At 31.8% G+C, this 8,882-nt stretch overlaps 1 long non-coding RNA gene across 9 annotated transcripts in view; it reads right to left on the bottom strand.

Moving 5' to 3' along the window:
* Positions 1–211: 211 nt before the first annotated feature.
* Positions 212–8,882, bottom strand: part of LOC125026510 — a 9,238-nt gene continuing 567 nt past the window's right edge. For 2 of the 9 annotated variants that reach the window (XR_007114950.1, XR_007114958.1), the window contains exons 2-5: positions 2,555–2,680; positions 1,812–1,879; positions 802–853; positions 212–507 (exon numbers count right to left, since the gene is read on the bottom strand). This is a non-coding gene — a long non-coding RNA (uncharacterized LOC125026510). The other 7 variants (XR_007114951.1, XR_007114952.1, XR_007114949.1 and 4 more) reach the window with 7 other exon arrangements.

Raw genomic sequence — 8,882 nt, 5'->3', positions numbered from 1 at the left:
TACAAGGGTATATTTATGTGTGTTTGTGTTTGTGTGTGTATGTGTGTTTGTTTGTTTATGTGTCAGTGTGTGCATTTGTGTGTGTGTGTGTGTGGTTACATACAAGGGTATATGTATGTGTTAGTATATGTATGTACGTACATCCGTGTGTTCATTAAACTAGACATTTATCCACTAAAATTTTGAGGTGAACAGGATAATAAAACAAAAATCAACATGAAAAATATATTTCGATTTCTTAAGAGATAACTTATAAATAACAACTTACACGCTTATCCAAACTAACCCAGCACTAACAGTTAACATTTAACAATTCTTTTGATATTTTGACACATGTTTTGCTTAGGAAAATTATGTTCTTTCAGCGTGAGCAATAACTTAAGAAAACAACAAAAGCAGAAAGTTTGTAGGAAATATATAAATAAATAATTCAATAACATAACAAATAACATTACAATAGAACATTTTTAATGCAGCTGAACATCTGCAGTACGTTTAATATTCCATCTGAAACATAAAAAAAATATATTTAGGCAAGAAAATCTATGTCGGTATCAATACGGTGATACACACATTAATATGCATGTGTGTGTGTGTGTGTGTGTGTGTGTGTGTGTGTGTGTGTGTGTGTGTGTGTGTATGTGTGTGTGTGTATATGTGTGTGCGTACATGCATATGATATATGTATATATGTATATATATATGTACATATATATGCATACATATACATGAAAATAAAACAAAAACATACATTTTTAAGGAAGTTAACATAAGCAGATGTTTGGTTTCCTCCTGTCTTACCTGCGAAGAATAAACGGACGGCTGAACTGCATGAGGACTTTCTTATCCACTCCTGTCATGAGAAAGTAAGGTAGATATGAATATATATATATATATATATATATATATATATATACATATATATATGTATATGTGTGTGTGTGTGTGTGTGTGTGAGTGTGTGTGTGTGTGTGTGTGTGTGTGTGTGTGTGTAAATTCATTAAATTATTTACTTACAAATACACACACACACGCACAAATATATCTATGTCTATATCTATATATATCTATATATATATATATATATATATATATATATACGTATATATATATATATAGATATATATATAGTCAGAATTAATGCCACAAGTACATCATGACCTGAATTATTAAGGAATGTTGCAAAACATACTAGGCATATCAAAGAAGAAAAAGAAGAAAGAGAAAGAGAAAAAGAAGAAAGAAAAAAAAAGAAAAAAAAAGAAGGAGAAGGGAAAATAAGAGAATGGGGAAAGGAAGAGGAGAAAAAAGAAAAAGGGGAGGAAAGGAATAATAAAGTAAGAAAGTGGGGAAAGGTAGAGAAAAAAAGAAAAAGGGGAGGAAAGAAATAAAGAATAAGAGAGTGAGGAGAGGAAGAGAAAAATAAGACAATTTGTCCGATATTTTGTGGTATGGTTATTTCAGTTGATTTTATCTGAAAATGGTTCAGTAATAACAATGGTAATAAAAAAACGAATTGAAGACAAAATAAATGAAAAAAATATATATATCAAATGTCTGCAATGAATAAAGGTAAAGAGGCGGGGCTTAGCTCGAAAGTTGCCTACTAGGATTTTCCTCAAAACGGAGTGACCATACCTGCGTAAAAGATACCTTACAAAACAAAACAAAACTAAAAACAAGTGAACGAGAACAGAAAAGAGGAGCAAGAAAGAGAGGACATGACAAAAAAAAGACAAGAAGAACAAGAATGAAAAGCAAAATAAGGGAAGATAAACCAAAGAAGACGGAAAAGAGAGAGAAAAACTCACTCTGTATAGCCGTCGATGTCATAGCCGTTCCAGTAGCCGTAGTTTTGGAGGTGAGGCATCCATGAGGGCTGGAAGGGATACGTGTGTCAGGCGTATAGGTCTGAATGACGATGTATTCGGGCATTTGTTGTTTGTGTAGGCAGCGGTCGGAGGTAAATGGTCATTTGATTTTTTCCATTTTTTTTTTTTTTTTTTTATTATTATATGTTATTTTTTTTTTTTTTTGTCTGTTTCCCTTATAAATGTGTTTGTTCGTTCATGGTCTCTCTCTCTCTCTTTTCCTTTGCCTCTCTCTCTCTCTCTCTCTCTCTCTCTCTCTCTCTCTCTCTCTCTCTCTCTCTCTCTCTCTCTCTCTCTCTCTCTCTCTTTCTTTCTCTCCCTCTCTTTCTCTCTCTCCCTCTCCCTATCCCTCTCCCTCTCTCTCTCCCACTCTCTCCCTCTCCCTCTTCCTCTCCCTCTCCCTCTCCCTCTCTCTCTCTCTCTCTCTCTCTCTCTATCTCTCTCTCTCTCTCTCATCCCTCTCCCCAAATCTCTTACACCCCTGCTGTTTATCTTCAAAAAAAGATCCCTCATTTTATTTATCAATCACACATACCTACCCCCCCAAATAATAATAATAATAAATAGATAAATAAAATTAATAAAATGAAATAATAATAATATTAATAATAATAATAATAATAATAATAATAATAACCAAACAAAATTAAAACAGCAAAATTAAGCCTGCCTTCTGCACTCACCCTGTTCCTCGAGATCCTCGACCTAAACCACGTAGGCCTCTTGAAGAAAAGATCCCAGAGCGAGAAGGCCGCCGAGAGTTGAACCAGCATAGTGATCACCATAAGCATTATTAGCTGGAGCTTCATCTAGGGGCGAGGGAAGGATGAATGGGTTTATGAATGGGATTCGTGAATGGTTAAGTTGTAAGATCTATGTATACGCAAAATAGTGTGTATAGACTTGAATCGTCATCTTAAAAAAGATTAAAGAGAGTTTTGGTTCTTTAAAAAGCTTTGGGATGGATACTTTTTATTAATGGTATTGTTTTAATAGTATTGGCTGTTAGTATCACTTTTATGGGGATTATTAGTACTATCATTACCTTCATCATTGCTATTATTGTTTTTGTTTGCATAATTAGCATTGATATTGTTATTCTTTTCCGTTATTGTTATTGTCATTGTTGTTTGCTATCATTGCTTTCTAGCATTACTATGAATTTTGTTATAATAATTATTATTGGCATCATTACTATCAATTTTACTATTACTACTACTACTACTACGGCTACTACTACTACTACTACTACTGCTATCACTACGACTACTACTATTAATATTACTACTAATGATAATAATAATCATTATAATAATAAAAATAATAATACAAATAAAATTACTACTAACTTCTGCTATCATATCTTGAATGTAATTATATTCCAGAAAAAAACAAAAACGCCCTAAAAAAAAAAAAGGAACTTGCAGTCTTCATAAAATCAAAAATCAATAACGTCTCCATTGAATGAATTAATCAAGTAAGTAAGTAAGTAAGTAAATGCTATCCTTTTCTGTCCCTTTTGACCGCTTTCATTTCTTTTCTTGGCTGTATTTATTTCATCTTTTACATTATTTATTCTCTTCTTGATTGCATTCACTTTCTTGCTTGATTATCCTGATTTTCTCCTGATTTGATTCACTTTCTTGCTTGATTATAATGATTTTCTCCTGATTTGATTCACTTTCTTGCTTGATTATAATGATTTTCTCTTGATCTGATTCACTTTCTTGCTTGATTATAATGATTTTCTCTTGATCTGATTCACTTTCTTGCTTGATTATAATGATTTTCTCTTGATTTGATTCACTTTCTTGCTTGATTATCCTGATTTTCTCCTGATTTGATTCACTTTCTTACTTGATTATAATGATTTTCTCTTGATTTGATTCACTTTCTTGCTTGATTATAATGATTTTCTCTTGATTTGATTCACTTTCTTGCTTGATTATAATGATTTACTCTTGATTTGATTCACTTTCTTGCTTGATTATAATGATTTTCTCTTGATTTGATTCACTTTCTTGCTTGATTATAATGATTTACTCTTGATTTGATTCACTTTCTTACTTGATTATAATGATTTTCTCTTAATTGATTCACTTTCTTGCTTGATTATAATGATTTTCTCTTGATTTGATTCACTTTCTTGCTTGATTATAATGATTTTCTCTTGATTTGATTCACTTTCTTGCTTGATTATAATGATTTTCTCTTGATTTGATTCACTTTCTTGCTTGATTATAATGATTTTCTCTTGATTTGATTCACTTTCTTGCTTGATTATAATGATTTTCTCTTGATTTGATTCACTTTCTTGCTTGATTATAATGATTTTCTCTTGATTTGATTCACTTTCTTGCTTGATTATAATGATTTTCTCTTGATTTGATTCACTTTCTTGCTTGATTATAATGATTTTCTCTTGATTTGATTCACTTTCTTGCTTGATTATCCTGATTTTCTCTTGATTTGATTCACTTTCTTGCTTGATTATCCTGATTTTCTCTTGATTTGATTCACTTTCTTGCTTGATTATAATGATTTTCTCTTGATTTGATTCACTTTCTTGCTTGATTATCTTGATTTTCTCTTGATTTGATTCACTTTCTTGCTTGATTATCTTGATTTTCTCTTGATTTGATTCACTTTCTTGCTTGATTATCTTGATTTTCTCTTGATCTGATTCACTTTCTTGCTTGATTATAATGATTTTCTCTTGATTTGATTCACTTTCTTGCTTGATTATAATGATTTTCTCTTGATTTGATTCACTTTCTTGCTTGATTATAATGATTTTCTCTTGATTTGATTCACTTTCTTGCTTGATTATAATGATTTTCTCTTGATTTGATTCACTTTCTTGCTTGATTATAATGATTTTCTCTTGATTTGATTCACTTTCTTGCTTGATTATAATGATTTTCTCTTGATTTGATTCACTTTCTTGCTTGATTATAATGATTTTCTCTTGATTTGATTCACTTTCTTGCTTGATTATAATGATTTTCTCTTGATTTGATTCACTTTCTTGCTTGATTATAATGATTTTCTCTTGATCTGATTCACTTTCTTGCTTGATTATAATGATTTTCTCTTGATTTGATTCACTTTCTTGCTTGATTATAATGATTTTCTCTTGATTTGATTCACTTTCTTGCTTGATTATAATGATTTTCTCCTGATTTGATTCACTTTCTTGCTTGATTATAATGATTTTCTCTTGATTTGATTCACTTTCTTGCTTGATTATAATGATTTTCTCTTGATTTGATTCACTTTCTTGCTTGATTATAATGATTTTCTCCTGATTTGATTCACTTTCTTGCTTGATTATAATGATTTTCTCTTGATTTGATTCACTTTCTTGCTTGATTATAATGATTTTCTCTTGATTTGATTCACTTTCTTGCTTGATTATAATGATTTTCTCTTGATTTGATTCACTTTCTTGCTTGATTATAATGATTTTCTCCTGATTTGATTCACTTTCTTGCTTGATTATAATGATTTTCTCTTGATTTGATTCACTTTCTTGCTTGATTATAATGATTTTCTCTTGATTTGATTCACTTTCTTGCTTGATTATAATGATTTTCTCTTGATTTGATTCACTTTCTTGCTTGATTATAATGATTTTCTCTTGATTGCATTCACTTTCTTGCTTGATTATAATGATTTACTCCTGATTTGATTCACTTTCTTGCTTGATTATAATGATTTTCTCCTGATTTGATTCACTTTCTTGCTTGATTATAATGATTTTCTCTGATCTGATTCACTTTCTTGCTTGATTATAATGATTTTCTCTTGATTGATTCACTTTCTTGCTTGATTATAATGATTTACTCCTGATTTGATTCACTTTCTTGCTTGATTATAATGATTTTCTCTTGATCTGATTCACTTTCTTGCTTGATTATAATGATTTACTCTTGATCTGATTCACTTCATTATAAATAGAATTTATCTATCTTGATTGCATTCATTTCCCTCTTGATTGCAATTTCTTGTTTTTTTTTATTATTATTATTTTCGTTTTACAATATTCATTCCATCCATGTCTTTCTTATTTTGTTTTGTTTCAATTATCATTGTATTATATCAATTTTATTGATTGATTGCATTCAAATCTTTCTTAATTACACCCCTTTCTTGATTGCATTTTCTTGCTTTTTGGTTGCATTTGCTTGATTTATTGATTGATTGATTGTCGCCTTCTTGATTTTATTCGGTTGATTCTTGATTGCATTATTCTTGCTTGTTTATTACATTCACTTTACTGCTTTCATTTTCTCCTTGATTGTATTTACTCTCCTTCCTTGTTTGCGTCCATTCCCTCCTTGTTTTTTTTTTTTTTTTTATGGTCATCACTTTATTGCATTTATCTATTACATTCACTTATCATTACGTTCACTTATTATTACATTCACTTATTATTACATTCACCTATTATTACATTCACCTATTATTACATTCACTTATTATTACATCACTTATTATTTAATTCACTTATTATTACGTTCAATTATTATTACATTCACCTATTATTACATTCACCTATTATTACATCACTTATTATTACATCACTTATTATTACATCACTTATTATTACATTCACTTATCATTACATTTATTTATTATTACATTCACTTATTATTACATTCACTTATTATTACGTTCACTTATTATTACATTCCTTTGTTATTACGTTCCTTTATTATTACGTTCACTTCCCTTTTGAGTTCATTGACGCCTTGCTTAGGCTCCCCTCCTGGCCTTGATTGGATACTGGATCGTGAATGTTGGCTATGCCTCTGATCCGACCAAATCCAGATATTTATCGGCGGCTTTTTCTTGATTCGTCATTCTTCTTGCTTCTCTTTTCTCTTCCTCTTTTCGTGTGTGAAAAAAAACATTCTTCATTATACTCCTAAGGACTTGCTTTGTTTTTTTGTTTGGTTGTTTGTTTTTTCATTGCGAACACTTTCTTTTTCGTTATTTTTCGTGTATACTAACATACTTGGGTCCTTAATTTCCTTTTATTTGCATACTTAAACGTCTTGATTTTATAGACTTAGTTACGTAAATGCCTACAACTTATATACTTGATTAATTTTATATTCCTGAATGCCTTCAGTTTACGTACTTATGGAATTTCAACTTATATCTACTTAAATGCCTTCAGCTTACATTTAGCATATATTCTTTAATGCCTTCAAGTAGTACACTCTCTCATCTTATACTGTACATTCAATACTTCATATTAACCAACATGAGCTAGAAAGTCTGCAACTTCCTTTTCTTAAGCAAAAAACAAAGCAATTGCAACCAATCACCATCAAAGAAGAAGAATCATCAGAAAATTTGCAACACCAAAGTTACAACTTCTCGAGGAGTCAAATGTTCAGTCGAGTAGCGTAGTTGCAAAGGTTAAGTCGGAGTATGCCTTCTGCATTTTAATTTGCAACACCGGGGCAAGCCAGTTCGCTCCCGATAGCAACACACCCTAAGGGTCTCGGGTCCTGAAGGGTTTTCAATCTCGTCCTTGGCACGGCTGTTGTCTGTTCTTCCTCCTGGTCAAGTTTAAACCCATCATTAACTAAAGCCTTCATGGTTATTTGTAGGACAGTTCTCTTTCACTCTATCCGTCTAATCTCGCCATCAACTCAAATCTTCAAATTTTCAAGAAAAAAAAAAACGAATCTATTCATTCTCATTCTATCCTCAGCATCAACTAAAGTCATGGTTATCTGTGCGCATGACAGTTCCTGACGACATACATCAAAACCGGATATACTCAATCTTTGGCATGGCTGCTCTCTACTCTTCTTCGTGATCAGGTTTAAATCCACTGCTACCTTAAAGCCGTCTTTGATCACTATTACACTACGTACATTTCCTCTTTTAACTGAGTCTTTATAGTGTTCTATTATACTGAGACAGACGGGTATTGTGCTGTCTATTTTCTCCGTTGGTAAAGTTCTGGCGTATCTCTTTGGCGTGTGAAACGAACGCAAATTGCGACCTTTCATCTCTCTTCACTTGTCCTTCACGACGAGATGAGAATTACTCGTTATTTGTTCTCGTAATTTCTTTTTAAATATGTCTGTATTTTTGTGTATAGCTTTTTTTGCATTCCATATTTTCACTTAATAACACTTCGATCAGTCAGTTGAACATTTAACGTTGATAAGATATGTGCTGGCTCGTAACGTATCACACTTATTAGGTCATTATATCAGTTCGTTTATCTCTAAAGGATTGCATATATTTCCTTGATTTCATGTCTTGTTCAGGTCCTCATACTGATCTTGGTTGTCTCTCTTCTAGTTAATATCTTTATAAGAATACGATTGTGTAGTTCCGAGCATATTGACTATCTATTTTTTCTCCAATTTAGCTTCTTATATAAGTTTTCTTCCTTAAAATCAACCCCTCATATATACGTGGCATTCAGTAACGAAACGCCCTTCTTCCTCGCGGTTAAAAATCTTCGCCTATGTCAAAAAACGTAGAACCAAATGATCCGTCTCCACAACTTCCCTTGCTAAAACTACCTCCTCCCAGTCTAATGAATTCCTTGTCTTTTGCGTCGCTGCCTGCCCCGCCTACCGCAATCCGTCAATGTCTCGTCTAGCTTTCTCAGTCGATGGGGCGGTCGGGGTCGCAACACCTATCTGCCACTCTCTAAATCCGGGTCAGGGGGATGTGATTTCTTTATATGTTTAGGATTATCTGTCGGTAAATCTCTGGATTCTTGCTACTGTTTTCGCTTCCTAAACGGATTTTTAAAAAAATACTGTAAGCCAGAAAAAATGATACGATGTTTATATCCTCAAATCTAGAAGATGTATTCAAAACAAAAGAAAATCTTGTGTAAAAAAAATGTTTTATAAAAGCCTGTGCTTATTTACTTTGCCTGGATCGCCAGAACGCCCTCGAATCGTGTTTATTTCTCAAGCCTGTTAATGAACGCAAACATATTAAAAACCACTTATGAGGTATGTATAT

This window comes from Penaeus chinensis, chromosome 1, assembly GCF_019202785.1.
Source record: "Penaeus chinensis breed Huanghai No. 1 chromosome 1, ASM1920278v2, whole genome shotgun sequence".
Taxonomy (NCBI): domain Eukaryota; kingdom Metazoa; phylum Arthropoda; class Malacostraca; order Decapoda; family Penaeidae; genus Penaeus; species Penaeus chinensis.
The sequence above is the reverse complement of the archived record's forward strand: the minus strand, read 5'-3'. Positions and strand labels throughout refer to the sequence as shown.